General features: G+C 41.3%; 1 pseudogene; it reads right to left on the bottom strand.

Annotated features, from left to right (window-relative positions):
• Window positions 1-5417: 5417 nt before the first annotated feature.
• LOC129644394 (eukaryotic translation initiation factor 3 subunit C-like) lies at window positions 5418-6824 on the bottom strand (annotated as a pseudogene).
• Window positions 6825-18431: the final 11607 nt, after the last annotated feature.

Here is an 18431-nt window from a genome sequence, read left to right as displayed (position 1 = left end):
GTAGACCATAAAATGTGTGTATGTGTGTGTGTGTGTGTGTGTGTGTGTGTGTGTGTATGAACTATTTCCCTACAGATTTTACATTTGGGTTTTTTGCATTATGATAAACAGTTTTAGTTAGTATTATCTAGTTGGTTGATTGATTTAACAAGTAATTTATGTTAAACATTGTGCCAAGTGCTGTGTATATACAATGATTTTTAAGAAACAAAAATTGATTTTAAGGAGTTTTCTACCTTCTTTGTCAAAAAGTCCTTTTCATATTTAGGATGAATTTCCAAATGTGGAGGGAAAACATATGGACATAGTAAAGACTCTTAAAAAGGTCTACCAGTTCTTCCAAAATATATATGAAAGAAATATGTTTCTTGTTGTCATGAAATCCAGATTGTTTACATTATGACTGACATCAAACCGACTCGAACTGGGATAAGTGGTGGTGAGGGGAATGGGAATATTTCCATTGATAGAAGCCCAAATAGCTGGATAATGATTGGATAATGTTGACTTTGGGTGTCAAGAGATCCAATGGCTCAAACAAGGGCATCTGAGTTCATTGTTTTTTCATTTCACTGCTCTCTTTTTTTCTGTTATGGCTTCATTCAAGCAGGCTCTGTCCATTCATGAGCACAGAAATTCCAGGTTTCCTCCTCCTCAAGTGTAGCAATAAGAGAGCTATTTGTGCATTTCAATAGTTTTACCAAATGTCCCACAATCAACTTTTATTGACTTGGCTTGGTCCTTGTTGATTTTGGAACAGACCTCAGTGCCATAAGAGTTACATACTGATCTACAAGGCTTGGATATCTCACCTCACTCAAAAAACGTGACTGAGCACCTGAGAGGAGTTTGTGTCATATCAGAAACAAGGATGCTCTCATCAGAAGAAGGAGTAGGTACTGGACATGCAAACCTGACATGCACCGAACTTGGTAATACCATGCGTTAAGTAGATGAGAAAACCAAACAGAGGAGGTGAAATCACTCAACGTCATCCTGCTAATTAGGCACAGATCTGAGAACAGGGCCCAAAGCCATGTGCTCAGACTTAAGTGCTATTTGGACTATGTTGCCTTTCCTATGTTCAATATCAACAAATAATTTGGTATCTATCATATATAAGGTTCTGCTTTTTAAAGTAGCTTAAATTTTAGTTGGAAAATAATAAGCTGCTTTGCTGTTTTTGTTCAATGCTTAAGATATGTCTAGCTCTTTACAATCCAGTGGAAAACAGCATGCCAGGCATCCCTGTCCTTCACTATCTCTCAGAGTTTGCCCAAACTCATGTTCATTGAGTCAGTGATGCCATCCAACCATCTCATCCTCTGTCACCCTCTTCTCCTCTGGCCTCAATCTTTCCCAGCATGAGGGTCTTTCCAATTAGTTGGCTCTTCATGTCAGGTGGCCAAAGTATTGCAGTTTCAGCTTCAACTTCCGTCCTTCCTATGAATATATAGGATTGACATCCTTTAGGATTGACTGGCTTGAACTCCTTGCAGTCCAAGGGACTCTCAAGAGTCTTCTCCAGCATGACAATTCCAAAGAATCAATTCTTTGGCATTCAGCCTTCTTTATGGCCCAACTCTCACATCCGTACACAACTACTGAAAAAACTATAGCTTTGTGGACAAAGTGATATCTCTGCTTTTCAGCATGCTGTCTAGGTTTTTCATAGCTTTTTTTCCAAGGAGCAAGCATCTTTTAATTTCATGGCTACAGTCACTGTCCGCAATGAATTTGGAGCCCAAGAATATAAAATCTGTCACTGTTTAAACTTTTTCCCCTTCTATTTGCCATGAGGTGATGGGACCAGATGCCATCATCTTCATTTTTCGAATGTTGAGTTTTAAGCCATCTTTTTCACTCTCTTCTTTCACCTTCATCAAGAGTCTGTTTAGTTCCTCTTTGCTTTCTTCCATAAGGGTGGTGTCATCTGAATATCCGAGGTTATTGATATTTCTCCTGGCAATCTTGATTCCAGCTTATGCTTCATCCAGCCTGGTATTTTGCAAGATGTACTCTGCATAGAAGTTAAGTAAGCAGGGTGACAATATGTAGCCTTGATGCACTCCTTTCCCAAATTTGAATCAGTCCATTGTTCCATGTCCATTCTAACTGTTGGCATCTTGACCTGCATATAGGTTTCTCAGGGGGCAGATAAGGTAGTCTGGTATTCCCATCTCTTTAAGAATTTTCTAGTCTGTTGTGATCCACACAGTCAAAGGCTTTAGTGTAGTCAATGAAGCAGAAGTAGGTGTTTTTCTGAAATTCCCTTGTTTTGTCTGTGAGCCAATGGATGTTGGCAGTTTAATCTCTGTTTCCTCTGGCTTTTCTAAATCCAACTTGTAAATCTGAAGGTTGTCAGTTCACGTACTATTAAAACCTAGCTTGAAGGATTTTGAGAATTACCTTGCTAGCGTGTGAAATGAATACAATTGTATGGTAGTTTGAACATTCTTTGGCATTACCCTTATTTGGGATTGGAATGAAAACTGACCCTTTCCAGTCCTGTGGCCACTGCTGCATTTTCCAAATTTGTTGCCATATTGAGTGCAGTACTTTAACAGAATCCTGTTTTAGTATTTGAAATAGCTCAGCTGGAATTCCATCACCTGCACTTGCTTTGTTCGTAGTGATACTTCCCTAAGGCCCACTTGACTTCACACTCCTGGATGTCCAAGAAGCATATCAAAGTTTCATACCCCAGGAATCAGAGGTTTTCTTGCAGAAAGTCACATCTTTCTGGGACTGTGCAGGCAAGAAAGTTGGAAAAAGATGAAGAATGGTTCAAGTGAAGGAAGTGGGTGACCGAAGGCCCAGACTAGGAAGGTGCTGAATCTGAAAGCTCTCCCATCTGGCCAGATTTGCTAACGTACAAGGTGCCCCATCCTGAAAGGGAGGCTGTGGAGGAGAGCTGGGAATGAGGAGCCAGCTCTCTAATGAGCTGAGCTTTATAAGAGAGATTCACATAGTGACACAACCAGTTGGTATTTTAGAATATTTATTCTCAGAGGAGTATAGAGAAGAAATTGCAGGGGGAGGGACCTCAGAGCAGAGAAATGGGGCCTGGGTAAGAGGATCCAGGCTACAGTCTCTATAGTCTGAGCCAGCTGGCAGGGAGGGGCAGAGAGCAGGGCTGTGCCAGGGCCCACATATCACTTCCAGCGCCTGAAGCTCCAGGCCTCTGTGCAGTCAGCCTAAAGAGTGGCACACGCTTCTTTCAGTGTCCCTGTCTGTCACCCAAACAGGGACAGATGCCATAAGGTCAGAGCAGAGTCAGCTGTACTTCTTCTTTATTGGTTGCACAACTGGAAAATAGATTTGTGACAATTTCCTGTCTCCCTTCTTTCTCATGAAAAGAAACATGATTTGTTCAGAGATGCCAAGTGTCCACTATGCTTCTTCTTGCAGATTTCCTTGCAGTCTATGTGGCTCTGTGATGTATTCTAGCCAGGGAGAGGTCCATCTACTTGGTGGAGTCAAAAAGAGAAAAAGAGCCAGGGGGAAAAAAAAGCCACACATTTTGTTCCCTCTGCTCTTGAGGCTCCTTTCTGTCTGTAAAGTGCACACACCGCCTGGAGGTGGAACAGCCACCTTAAGACCTGGAAATAAAACCCCAGTGGTGATGATGATGATGACGGAGAAAGAAAAAAAGGGGAAGCTGAGTCACTGCTGACTTAATGAAACTGCCTCACTAGTCCTCTCTGTCTCCTGCCAGGGTGGCTCTAATGAGAGAAAAATCAGTGTTTGTTTGAATAAGCCCTTGCAGTCGGTTTCTTTGACATTCAACTGAAAAGAGCCATAACAAAACCAGCAGTTTTCTTTACCATTTAACAGAGACCTCTGATGTTCCTTTTTATTTTCCTTTTTTATTGAAGTAGTGTGTGTGTGTGTATGTGTGTGTGTGTGTGTGTTTAGTCCCTCAGTCATGTCCGACTCTTTGTGACCCCGTGGACTGTAGCCCACCAGGCTCCTCTGTTCATGGAATTCCCCAGGCAAGAATACTGGAATGAGTTGCGATTTCCTTCTCCAGGGTATCTTCCCAGCCCAGGGATCAAACAAACCCAGGTCTCCCACATTGTGGGCAGATTCTTTACCATCTGAGCCACCAGGGAAGTCCATTAGCTCTTCCCATTGAAGGAGTATAATGAATGATCTCTCATTGAACACATGGAGATCCACCTCAGTTTTCCAGGCAGAGCTTTGTAAAGTAAACATTCAGGGTGGTATCCTCAGGGTCCTCTGTGAAGCTGGGTTAATATGTCTCCAGAAGTATTTGTAGAATTATCCGGTCCCTTTCAGAGCTCTGGCCATTAACAGTTTTCACTGTCACAAAGGGAGAATCAAAGCAAGTTTAATTTATTCAGGTAAATAAACTCTCTCATTTCCACAAAGGAATAATGAGGAAAAAAGGAAGACAAGGCTTAACTCACCCGTTAAACTTGACCTGTTGTTCAGTCATGTAGACAGGCTGTTTGGAAGACCTAGTCTTATCCTTGGAGTGTTACAGACCCTGCATGAAGCCTGTGGCCCCCCACCTCCCTAATCCAGTATAGAACAGGATACATGCGTAATACTCTTCACTGACTCACATGGTTCTTGTTTTACTAAACACTCACTAAGTGCCTGTACTAGTTGCTCACCTTGGACTGACTTAGAAATCAAAGACCAAAAAGTCCCCATCCCTGACTCCAAGGAAGGGACAGTGTTCCAGGAGGTGGGGGGGGGGGGGGCATTTAACAAGCCACCCTTTACTCAAACCCCCGCACAGTGCAGCAGGACTGGGAGGAGGGGTGGAAGGTTCTAGTTGGAGATTAGCCGAGTGTCCATAGAGGATATGGCACTTGAGTGAGTCCTGAGTGTGCCTCAGTGTTTGCCAGAGGGACAGAGAAGAATGTTCACATCAGGCACAGAGAGCCACCCAGTTGGGAATTGAACATGGCACGTGAGGAAGGAGCTGGGGTTGCTTGGATGGAGATGAGGAGCCACAGACACAGGAAACAGGGACATGGTCAAATGCAAATCTAGGTGTTAGAAGGATCATTTTAGAACTTACCTGGCGGTCCAGTGCTTAGGACTCCATGCTTCCAATGCAGGGGGCATGTGTTTGATCTCTGGTCAGGAAACTAAGACCCAGCATCTTGTTGTTGCTTTGTTGCTCAGTCATATCCAACTCTTTGGGAGCCTACAGACTGAAGCCCACCAGGCTCCTCTGTCCATGGGATTTCCCAGGTAAGAATACTAGCATGGGTTGTCATTTCTTTCTCCAGGGGATGTTCCCAACCCAGGAATCAAACCCGCTTCTCCTGCATTGGCAGACCAATTCTTTTCTCACTGAGCCACCAGAGAAGCCCCAAGATCCCACATGCCACAGAGCAAAAAAAAAATAGAAGGATCATTCTAGAAGCATTGACATTCTAGAAGTTAAATATAAAACTGTGGCAGGTTTTCCAGTCACCCATCTTCATGGCCTTGGAAGCAGGAAGCACATGTTCCCTCATGGACTTCAGGGGGCCCAGAGAGGGCTGCTGTTTGCCCACCCACAGCTAGTGATGGAACTGCTTGCTGATCATGCGTCAGCGGGTGTCACTCTTGTGAGCGGCCATGTAGGGGATCTCCAGGAGCATGGCCGACACCAGGTAAACACCTTCCAGCAGTTTCAGATTTATGTGCAGGTGGAAGGGCACCTGCTGGCGCCGCTCCACCTTCTGCTCCTGGTTGTGCTCCTGCAGGCTGCACAGCAGCAGACCCTGGCCCAGAAGCTCCTTGGCCTGGCCGCTTGACTGGATGTCCAGCAGGGCACTGTGTGCATCCTTGGTCAGGCCTTGGGGGAAGGCACAGATGCCCAGCTGCACCATGGTGTGGTTGTATGGGATCTGGACTGGTGGATCTGCATGCTGAATGTTGTCCTGCAGGTGGCTTATGAGCATGAGGTCCCGGGCCTGGTACCAGCGGGAGTGCAAGGCATGATGGGAGATATGGCAGAGGATGGTGCATGTGCAGTTTCAGTCTATGCAGTCCTTGACATAGATGTACTTGCACAGTCTCTCCATCAGCACAGCTGAGTCCTGACCCTCATTTTCAGCCTGATCTTGCTCAGACTTTGAGGAGCCCTCAGCGGGGGTAAGCTGCCGCTGATGGGCCTTGTAATCAAACTTGTAGTAGGCGTGGAGGATGTGCCTCAGGTAGATGAGGCAGATCTCAGTGGTGCCCTTCTCCTCCAGGTAGCGCTGCACATGCTCAATGATGGTACACACCTGGGCCTTATCCTTCAGGTGCTCCACGTACTCTTGGGAGTGAGGATCAGTGTTCTGCATTATTTTGGTAAATTCTTCATCGATTCGTTCCACCAGAGTTAAGATGCAGTCACGGACATGCAGTGGCTGGTCTGCATTATGCATGTTCTCACTCTCTTCCAGAATGTTCTCTCCGACAAAGATGTTGGGATTTGCAAACAGGATGTCCATCAGCTCATTGATACAGTCCAGACACTTCTGCCACATCTCAGGCTTCATGTATGTGGCCAGTTTGGGGTTGTAGTCATAAAGAGAAGCGGTGATGGTGATCTTGATGATGACACCTTCTCCTAGGTTGTTTTCAGAGGCAATCTGAACCAGCAGCTGAAGCAGCTCAATCTGGGCTGCACGATCAGTTCTTTTCTTGCCTCGTGCCTGTAGAATCTCATTCAGTTTCTTGATGACAACAGCGTGGGTGATCTTAGTTCCCTTGGCAAACATTTTTGGCTTCTCCTTAAGAAGGGGCATTCCACCTTGGACATGAGATCTTTCACTGGGCAAAAAGAAATGATTTATTTTTGCCACCCAAGTTTGAGATCATGGGACCTTAAACTTCCAAAAGTAGAAGTTATGTGTCTGAAAATAAGAGCAAATTTTTAAAATATGAAGAACATAAATGAAGAAACCTTAGCTAATGATGAGAAGCAAGAGATAAGAAAAAGGCAGTTCCAAGGAAAAGTACCAAATTTCCTTTTGGAATGCTGAATTGATTGTGATTCTCTTCTCTGAAACTGGAAATAGAGAGGAAGGAGTAGGTTTGAGGGAGGAAGGTTTTCAACCTGGCTTTAGGCTGGGAGAGGATGTGCCACAGTGCAGAGGTGCATTCAGAGGGAGACAGAGTTGCCTTGAAGCCCCAGTTCTGCAGGGCGGGAGCTCTGTGGCCTTGCTTCTTCCCTTCACCTTCCTGATCAGGAATCCATGTCTAAAAGGAGCACCATCATTTATTCCTAGTAGAAGCAGTTTTTCCAAACTTGCATGTAGGAGCCTAACAGTGTCTCACTAATGGTTGTTACCATCATTACCTTGATGACGAAGTTCCTACATGAAATCCAGGTGAAATTCTTCAGTGGTTGTTGGAGAGCAGATATATTAGTGCATCTGTGTTTCTGTACTCCTGGCATCAAATAAATGTTTGTTAAATTTAAGTGAATCTAATAATAAGAGGGATGTGGTGAAGGGCAGGAAAGGACACACATCTGCAAGGAAGGAAATATTAATATATAAATTGCTTTGTGCTGGGCAAGTTTATATGCATTTTCTGATTTTAGTTTTGTTTGAACCCAATGCTTTTGTCCTGAATTCAACTAATAAGAGAACTAACATTCAGGAATATTCATTGTATTACTCTCTAAAAATGTGTTACTATATCTCTGATCAATAACATTAGGATGACAAAAGACATATTATGTGTCTTTGGTCTATATTGTGTTAAGGGGCTTTCCCAAGGTTGTACAGCCAGCAGGCCCTTAATAGGAATTGAGTCCTTATTGACAACAAAGCCAAGCTGACAGTCACCACGCTGGTAGGTGTACTTCCCCCCTTCTCTATTCTTCTTTTGCCCATTTGCCACCAAATCCTTTGAAGGGGAAGTTACGCAGTCAAACTGGTCTGTTGTGCACGGTGGCATACAGTCCTGGGGGAGGTGAAAACAACACAGGCCTGTGATGGAGCTGTCAGCACCCGGTCACAGGCATGGTTCCAAGTGCAAGTGTAATTCTTAGAAGGCCTAGGAAGAGTGCAGTATTTATTCTGGAAAATAAACCAAATAAGATTTTTTAAAAACACGGTGGTTCCTTCATCCAGTAATAAATGCCCTGCAGGCCGTGTGTCTCTCCTTCCCGCCTAGGGGACTGCATCTCAGGTGCTCTTGGCCTCAGCCGCAGCAGGAGCTGAGACAGCCAAGCCCTCTGCCCTCTGCCTCTGCTGAGTGAGTGGGTGAACTCACTGCTGTGCAGGAGCCAGTAGTCAAGTGAGTACTTTTTTTTAAAATTATGTGTCACTCCCTTTATCCCATTTTTACCTGTGTGACATCACAGACTGGTAAATGGCAGCAACCTTTGACCTTCCTTTGAAGATCCAGAAAGCAGGACAGACATGCAGCTATTCAGGCACCAGAGTCTGCCCTGGCAGCCTCTGTGCACAAGCCACCTTCAGTGACCCCCGTGCACACGGTCACCACGGGGGTGTGGATAGAGCTAGTCCATTGCTGGTGACTCTGACTCAGTCTTGGGTGAAGCCCCTGAATTTTCATTTTTAACAAATAAACACAGGTGTTAAGACAGGCCTTTCAGAGACCACATTTTGACTAATGCTGACCTACCGTCTTCTCGGATCTCCCTAAGTTTTATAGATAGCTGATTTTCCAGAGAACTTTAGTTTTTAATTCTCGTTCCTCCTGTGTAACCCTGAGCAGTTGAATCAGCCTCTTGACTCCCTCTCGCTCCATCTGTAGTAGACGCTAACTAAGCATTGTCCACACAAAATCCAACCCTTTGTTTCTTATTTATAAACAAAAGTGTGCATCACTTGTATATTATATTCAGTTTATAATGCATTTCTCAATGAACTCATTATTTTTGATGATAACCAAAATAAACAAACTGCCATACAGATTGGTCCTCTTTCCAGAGGGCACAAATAGGAAAACAAGGCTTGGAGATTTAAGAACAGCTGGTAAGGGCAGGACCTCTCTTAAGCCTGTATCTTCTCTGACTTTGTTTTTCTCACTTTGTTACATTCTTTGTCACCAGAAGCATTTCTCAAAATTCTTACCCCAGATGTTTTTAACTAAGAAGCGAAGACATGCTGAGTTCTTGCAGTGCCCCCAGGAAGCTTTGGTCAGTCTCAAGGGAAAACTCTGGAATGTTTTCTCTATTCTTCACAGTAAAGCACCTGACTTCTACAGAATGTTCTGTAGACACTGTTAGGTTTATCCTTTGGGCATCTTGGGAGCCACAGTTTGACCAAAGTATAACTTCTGCTCTAATTCCAATCAATCTCCTCCCAAGACACATCTTGAATGTGGGCTCCCATGACAGGATTAATTTAAGAGTTTTCCTGGCTAGGAACATATTTGTTTTTAATTTAATATAGAACCCCGGAGATTACAGTTGACCAAAACATCGCCATGAACCTCTTTCCCCTGCCTTGTAAATCACAAAAATGTAAAGGTTACCTCCATATGATTTATACTAAAATAAATTACGTTCTGAGGTGGTTTTACAGATATAGAAGTATTTATTAACAATTTGGTCCTTATACATAATACATTGAAAAAGCATATTCCCTAGTCTTTTTTTCTTCTGTATCTCTGAACACTGAAGTAAAAAAGTGTATTAAGGAATGTGAATATAAAGGAAACTATAGCTTTAAGGATTTTATTGTCCCAAGGTTGTTTTTACACACTGAAACAGAAAATAAAGAAATGCTTTGAAAAAGAAGGGATATTCAGCTATAATAAAAGTAAGCAAATTAAATAAATTAGACATAGCTCCTCTGTTTGAAGAAAAAAAAAAAGAATCTTTCCTTAGGTATTTACATTTTCTTTTTCAAGGGAAAAGAGCAAAAGTTTACTTTCCAAATTGCTAAGTCCAAGCAAGAAGAGAAAGAAGCTAGATCCAAGAAAAATTACAATATATCACTAGATTTTTCCAATCAAAATCTGGGCCAAAATGGAATTGCAGGCTGGCTTTTATTCTACAAGCTATCTAAAATAAATTAAAAATATCTTAAAAACTTCATGATGCAAGTCTGCAGGAAAAGTAAGAGGTGGGGAGATGGAGGGCATTTAGTCCCCAAATCATAGTATGAAATTCAGAATAAAATAGTTGTCTCACTTAGGGATAATTGAATAAAACTCACACAAACACAGTTTATCCCTTAATCAGTAGGCTCTGGATCCATGAACTGGCTCAATTCTAAAAAGTGGGTGAAAGTTTGTGAATTACTACTATGGCAATCCTGGTAGACTTCTGCCCACTTCTGCTGGATTCTCTGCCTATGATTCAGCTTAAGCAGTAATCTTCTGCTTACTGAATATTATTCAAGCCAGCAAATTATAAGCATCAATATTCTGTTTCTAAACAGGGGTATGTGTATGAGACTGTCCTAAGTAGGTGCAGAAAATATAAGAAAATTGCATGAGCAAGTGTCCCAGACCCACTCTTGCTGCTTTGTGGTCTTTTCCTCAGTTCCCATCTGTGACTTAGTGGGAAATTCCTCATGACCAGTATAACTTAGTTATCCAAATCCAAGGAGGGAAAAGTTCAGGCATAGTTTTCTGTTGTTGTTCTTGAGCATGATAAGTTGTGGTTGACTAGAAGTAGATGTAATGTTTTATAGGCCATTCAAAAATGTCTTTGTTAGATGTCTCTGAAATGAAAGTTTCCCAGTAGTAATCATTATGGGCATATATCTGGTAGTCTATGTTGTTTTATAGAAAAATAACTTGAGGTATGCATTTATACCAAATAAGGAACATTGGGTAATGCTTTTGGCCAGTTAAAAAAAATAAGGTTGGTGACAAGGTGATCTTTTGAAAGGGTGTTGGGATGGGCACATGGTGTATCCATAGTCTTTGTGGTACATGGATGCCCACAAGGGGGACCAACTGCAAAGGATGCTCTCAACAGTCTGATGATGCAGAGAACCTCCCTCTCTACCAAGAACAGTGATGCTCAGTGGATGTATTAGATAGGCTCACCTGTGGAAAATTACCCTCTTCAGGGCTGATATGGATGCAGCTTTGTTGTTTAGTCACTCAGTTGTGTCTGACATTTTGTGAGTCGGACTGCAGCACGCCAGTCTTCCCTGTCCTTCACCATCACCTGGAGCTTGCTCAAACTCATATCCGCTGAGTCAGTGATGCCATCCAACCATCTCGTCCTCTGTTGTGCTCTTCTCCTCCTTCCTCCTGCTTTCAATCTTTTCCAGCGTCAAGGTATTTTTCAATGACTCAGCTCTTCACATCAGATGGCATAGGATTGGGGATTCAGCTTCAGCATCAGTCCTTACAATGAATATTCAGAGTTCATTTCCTTTAGACAGGTTTGATATCCTTGCAGTCCAAGGAATGTTCAAGAGTCTCCTCCAACACCACAGTTGAATAGCATCAATTCTTCAGTGCTCAGCATTCTTTATGGTCCAACTGCCACATCCATACATGACTACTGAAAAAAACCATAGTTTTGACTATATGTAACTTTGTTGGCAAAGTAACGTCTCTGCTTTTTAATACGCTGTCTAGGTTTATCAGCAGTTCTTGCAAGGAGCAAGCATCTTTTAATTTCATGGCTGCAGGCACTGTCCACAGTGATTTTGTAGGCCAAGAAAGTGAAGTCTGCCACTGTTTCCATTGTTTCCCTATCTGTTTGCCATGAAGTGAGGGAACTGGATGCCATGATCTTAGTTTTTTGAATATTGAGTTTTAAGCTAGCTATTTCACTGTCCTCTTTCAACTTCATCAAGAGACTTTGTAGTTTCTCTTTGCTTTCTGCCGTAAGGGTGGTATCATCTGCATATCTGAGGTTATTAATATTTGTCCCAACAATCTTGATTCCAGCTTGTGCTTCATCCAGTCAGTCTAGCATTTCTCATGATGTACTCTGCATTTAAGCAGAGGTACAATATACAGCCTTGACGTACTCCTTTCCAAAATTTGAATCAGTCCATTGTTCCATTTCTGGTTCTAACTGTTGCTTCTTGACTTGCATACAGGTTTCTCAGGAGGCAGGTAAGGTGTCCTGGTATTCCCATCTCTTGAAGATTTTTTCATGGTTTGTTGTGATCCGTACAGTGAATGGCTTTAGCATAGAAGTAGATGATTTTTTGGAATTCTCTAGCTTTTTCTGTGATCCAACGGATGTTGGTAATTTGATCTCTGATTCCTCTGCCTTTTCTAAATATACTTGTACATCTGGAAGTTCTCAGTTCATGTACTGCTGAAGCCAAGCTTGAAGGATTTTGAGCATTAACTTGCTAGCATGTGAAATGAGTGCAAATGTGCAGTAGTATGAACATCCTTTGGCATTGTCCTTCTTTGGGATTGTAATGAAAACACCTTTTCCAGTCCTGTGGCCACTGCTGAATTTTCCAAATTTGCTGGTATACTGAGTGCAGCACTTTCACAGCAACATCTTTTAGGATTTGAAATAGCTTAGCTGGAATTCCATCACCTCCACTAGCTTTGTTCACAGTGAGGCTTCCTAAGGCCCACCTGACTTTGCACTCCAGGATGTCTGGCTGTAGGTGAGTGATCACACCATCATGATTATCCAGGCCATTAAGATCTTTTTTGTATATTTGGTCTGTGCCTTTTTGCAACCTCTTCTTAATATCTTTTGCTTCTGTTAGGTCAATACCATTTCTGTCCTTCAGTTTGCCCATCTTTGAATGAAATGTTCCCTTGGTATCTCTAATTTTCTTGAAGAGATCTCTTGTCTTTCCCATTTTATTGTTTTCCTGTTTTCTTGCATTGTTCACTTAAGAAGGCTTTCTGATCTCTACTTGCTCGTCTTTGAAACTGCATTCAGATGGATATATCTTTCCTTTTCTCCTTTGCCTTTTGCCTCTCTTCTCAGCTATTTGAAAGTCTTCTTTAGACAACCATTTTGCCTTTTTGCATTTCTTTTTCTTGGGGATGATTTTGATCAGTGCCCCCTATACAATGTTACGAACCTCTGTCCATAGTTCTTCAGATACTCTATCTTCAGATCTCATCTCTTGAATCTATTTGTCACTTCTGCTGTGTAATCATAAGGGATTTGATATAGGTCATACCTGAATGAGCTAGTGGTTTTCCCTTCTTTCTTCAATTTAAGTCTGAATTTGGCAATAAGGATTTCATGATCTGAGCCACAGTCTGCTCCTGGTCTTGTTTTTGCTGACTGTATAGAGCTTCTCCATGTTCAGCTGCAAAGAATATATCAGTCTGGTTTCCATAGTGACCATGTGGTGATTCATGCCTTGAAGGCCAGTATGATTTGATTACAGAACTTCCACAGGGCTGGAGAAATAGAAACTCTGGGAGGGCACAAACAAAACCATCTGCACACCAGGACCCAGGGGAAAGGAGCGGTGATGATGGGACAAGAGACTAAGACCGACTTGCCTGTGAATGTTTGGGTGTTTCCCAGGGAGGCTTGGGGATTATCAGGAGAGATCAGTTATTATCCACTCATCTAGTGACAAGTTGATTACTTTGATTACACACCCTTTCCACCATGAGGACAGCAAATTTGTCCTTGTGGAAATGGGTACATATCACATATAAAAAATTAGCTTTCCTTGTCTGCACAGCTTCTGCTAGCATTGCTTGACCCCTTTAAAGATTTCTCCATTGTAGTATTTTGTGCAAAAGTATCCTGCTAAGGAATTTACAAAATATCTGCTTCCTGCCCTTTCTACAAGGGATAAAATCATAGTTCATCAGTGTAGGAACTAAGATTGCTTCCCAGCCATTTAACACTTCTCTTACCACTGAATAGAGGGGCAGAGATTGATTTCTGTTAAGGAAGTTGGCTGCTGCTTTACAAAGTGAGTAAAGAGTTTTACATCTGAAATCTACTCTTCTTTGGAGTAACTCTTAACAGTCCCATGACCATGGAAGGCTGTGGCAAAACAAAACAGAGTCTACAAATTCAGGGACTTCTAGGAGTAGGAGAAAAACTCCTTTGAGTAACAAAGGCTGATTAAAATTTAACCTTGAAGTGAAGATTGAATCAAGGCTAAAGCTGTTTATTCCCATTATTAAAACCCCTTGAAACAAAGTTTGATAGAGTTCCATATATTTTGGCATCTAGTATTACTACTTAAGGTTTTGACAGTTTATTATATTAGTGATTTTGAAAGAATTGAATGAGGCTTGAAACATTCATCCAATTCAGAGAATATAAAGAAATACTATGCTGTAAAAAAAACAAAAACAAATAAAAAGCAGAAAATTACCATGTGATACAGTATTATTAACTGAAGTACAGAGTTTCTTCAAATTTCACAAAATTTTCACAAAATGCTAGTGTCCATTATTTGTTTTCATACCTTATTCAAGATCCCACATTGTATTTAGTTGCACTGAGCAGCTTCGGCTGCATGCGATAAATTCTGGTAAATTCTCTTCTCATTTTTATTCTGTAACAAGTATTTTCTAATTTTCCTTGTTTTGGCTTTTAGATACACCCATAGTTTAAAAGTAAACATTTAATTTCCCAATACTCGGGGTTTTGAAAGTATCTTTAATATTAATTTCTCATTTTGATATTAGTTTGTCATTTAAATGCTCTCTCCTCTTTGTTTTTTTTTTTTTTTTCAGCCTTCTAGCTTTATTGAGGCTTTCAAAGGCTAAGTCAAAGATCTCTCTTGGTAAATACTTGGATTATTTTCAAGTATATTTTGATTAGGCTTCCCTGGTGGCTCAGACATTAAAAATCTGCCTGCAATGTGGGAGACCTGGGTTTGATTCCTGAGTTGGGAAGATCCTCTGGAGCAGGGCATGGCGACCCACTCCAGTATTCTTGCCTGGAGAATCCCCATGGACAGAGGAACCTGGCAGGCTACAGTCCCCGGGGTCACAAAGAGTCGAGCATGACTGAGCAACTAAGCACAGCACAATACATCTTTTGATATTGATTTCTAACATAATTCTACATTAATAAGAGAACAGACTCTGTTTGATTTCAATACCTTTAGACCATGAAATTTTTGCACCTTGTTTTATGTCCCTGGATATGTTTCAGTGTCTCCTAGTTTATAGTCTATGGGAACTTGAATAGAATTTGTATCCTACTGTTGTGTGAAAATTGTATAAATCTTAATCATGTTGAACTGGTTCATAGTGTTTTTCAACTCTACTATATCCTTCTACTTTTCTGTATATTCCTTCTGTTAATTTTTGAGAGTTTGATATTGAAACTTTAACTAAAAATCTTAATTTATCTACTTAAAAAATAATTGTAATATATAGTTGAAGTATATGCTACTCTCTTCTATATTTCTCAAGTGTCCTGTAAATGTATTATCTTACTTCCATAGTTTAAAAAATAAAAAAGATAGAGAAAAAAATAAACAAACATTGAATGGATTAAAGTAGCACACAGTAAATCCTTTCAGTTGAATAAACCAGTTCAGGAAAAGAGAAAAAAGGTATGGATCACCTTGGTCTGATTGCCTAAGGCTTGTAATTAAGTTGAGAAAAAGAAAGCATAGGGCAGGAAACAAAGAAATACTGTAAATCTAAGAAATGTGTCTAGAAAGAATTTTGAATGTGGCTATTGGCACTTGTAACTGACTAAGTCAAACAGTTGAAAAACTATTAAGGTTTTAAGAGAGTGTGTTGCCCATGTGCATGGACACACACTCACACATACACACATTCAAATACATAGATGCAAGAATTAAAGTGACTTTTGGTCCCTAACTTTCTGGAAGGCTGGAGAGCCAACTGAGAAAGCTGCTTAGCAACCAAAGAGAAAACAGCATCCCCGTCTTATTTCCAGATAAGGATATTTTATTGTTCAAGGAGAGTAATAAAAAAAGAATAATCAAAAGGAGTAGCCAAGAGCTATGGATAAAAAGTAGAAGTTCCCTTCTAGGAACCAGAATTACGATCTAAACTAAAAACATGCTCCATTCTTCCAACATAAGCGCTCTGCATCATTTTCTAGCATCCTTTGTACAGACCAGTAACTTCACTATGTTTCCCATGTCTCACCTCTTCTGGTGATGAGAAGCATCTGTCCCTGTTCTACCAACGCAGAGAACAGGGATTGGCAGGTGGCGGTTGGTAGTGGATGAGAACTTGTCTGTTTAGTACAGAGATCTCCAGACAGAAATATGCCTGCATGAATAGATGCTTGGAGAGCATGGACGTTGGATCCATCATGACTTTTATTTTTTAAAAATTTTTTTTATTTTAAAACTTAACAATATTGTATTGGTTTTGCCAAATATCGAAATGAATCCGCCACAGGTATACATGTGTTCCCCATCGTGAACCCTCCTCCCTCCTCCCTCCCCATAACATCCCTCTGGGTCATCCCAGTGCACCAGCCCCAAGCATCCAGTATCATGCATCGAACCTGGACTGGCTTTTAATAATGGGAATAAACGGCTTTACCCTGGATTTGATCTTCTCCTCAAGGGCAAATTTTAATCAGCCTTTTGTTGCTCAAAAGAATTTTTCCCACCTCCACAAGTCCTTGAATTTGTAGACTCTATATTCTTTTGTCACAGCATCCCAATGAGTTTTATTGATGGGAATGGGATTATTAAGATTTATTCCAAGGAGAGTCATGATTTTAATGACTTTATGGGACTCTACTTCAACAATGAGTTACTGTATATTTTATTGTTCAAGAGAGAGGAACTCAAATAGTTAGTGACCAGAAAGCCACTAGTGATGATGTAGTGATTAGTGATGAGCCCTAAATAGTGTTTTTCTCCCTTTTGGGCAAAAGGAACACATTATACTTCCTGGCCAACTTGAAATTGCTCTAGTCAATGAAACATCAGCTGAGTTCTATCACTTCAGGCTGGAAGATTTTATGTATCAGGGCACAATTTGCCACTCCTCTTTTATTCTGTCACAATTACCAGTAGTACTCCCCAGGGTGAGTGTTGTACTGGTCTGAGTGAGGACCACAGTGAGAGGAGCTTCAACTCACCCCCATGATGGATGTGTGGTAGACGAGAAATAAGTCATTGCTTTTTTCCCCAAATCACTAAGATTTAAAAGTATTTGTTATTGTCACCTAGAATACTTTCTTATCTATTTATTCTAAAGGAATTATTACCAGACTTGAAAGACTCTGTTTATTTCCTTTCACATATTTTCTCAATTTTTTTGACCTCCCGCCTTTTCTTTTTTCTTTGAGGACCCTAGAAGATAAAACACTTTCTTCTCTCAAACTTCAGCTCCTCATTACTGGTTACTAATAGGTGCTACTTAACATATTTACCCCAGCCAACTTGATATTAGTCACTTAGTATGTTTCTAAATAAGTCTGTTTATTAAATATAATAAGACTCAAACCTGAAGTAATAAGAATAAAACTGGATTTGAACAGTTATGTGGGGACCTTTGCCAAGTCTTCCCTGGTGGCTCAGATGGTAAAGTCTCTGCCTACAATGCGGGAGACCCAGGTTCAATCCCTGGGTTGGGAAAATCCTCTGGAGAAGGAAATGGCAACCCACTCCAGTACTCTTGCCTGGAAAATCCCATGGACGGGGGAGCGTGATAGGCTATGGTCTATGGGGTCACAAATAGTCGGACACAACTGAGCGACTTCACTTTCACTTTCACTTTGCCAACAAAGGTCCATCTAGTCAAGGCTATGGTTTTTCCAGTGGTCATGTATGGATGTGATAGTTGGACTGTAAAGAAAGCTGAGCACTGAAGAATTGATGCTTTTGAACTGTGGTGTTAGAGAAGACTCTTGAGAGTCCCTTGGACTGCAAGGAGATCCAACAAGTCCATTCTAAAGGAGATCAGTCCTCGGTGTTCATTGGAAGGACTAATGCTAAAGCTGAAACTCCAGTACTTTGGCCACCTCATGTGAAGAGTTGACTCATTGGAAAAGACCCTGATGCTGGGAGGGATTGGGGGCAGGAGGAGAAGGGGACGACAGAGGATGAGATGGCTGGATGGCATCACCAACTCGATGGACATGAATTTGAGTAAACTCTGGGAGTTGGTGATGGACAGGGAGGCCTGGTGTGCTGCAGTTCATGGGGTCGCAGAGTCAGACACGACTGAGTGACTGAACTGAACTGACTGAAGAGTTATCAACATTAAGGCAATGTGCAGGGTGTGTAAAACATGAATTGTAAGATGCATGATTTCCTCAGTCATCCTTACAAGGCACTGAAAAGAAAATCCATCAGAGTATCTAATTTTATTGCCAAGAACAAAGAGTTCTAGGCTCTTCTTTACTTATAATCATCATTCTACTCTAACTAAACCCTGGAGCATCTTTGAAAATAAATCTGTTTCTTTCCTCTTTTCTTTCTTTTCCTAATCAGTGAATTTTATACAGTCATAAGCAGGAGCAGAGGATTTATTCCAATACATGAACAAATTACAAAAAGCAAGTAATCATGGACTGGATTTTCTTGCTTCTTGAAGGACTAGGAAGTGGGAGA

This window comes from Bubalus kerabau, chromosome 2 (genome assembly GCF_029407905.1).
Source record: "Bubalus kerabau isolate K-KA32 ecotype Philippines breed swamp buffalo chromosome 2, PCC_UOA_SB_1v2, whole genome shotgun sequence".
Taxonomy (NCBI): domain Eukaryota; kingdom Metazoa; phylum Chordata; class Mammalia; order Artiodactyla; family Bovidae; genus Bubalus; species Bubalus kerabau.
The sequence above is the reverse complement of the archived record's forward strand: the minus strand, read 5'-3'. Positions and strand labels throughout refer to the sequence as shown.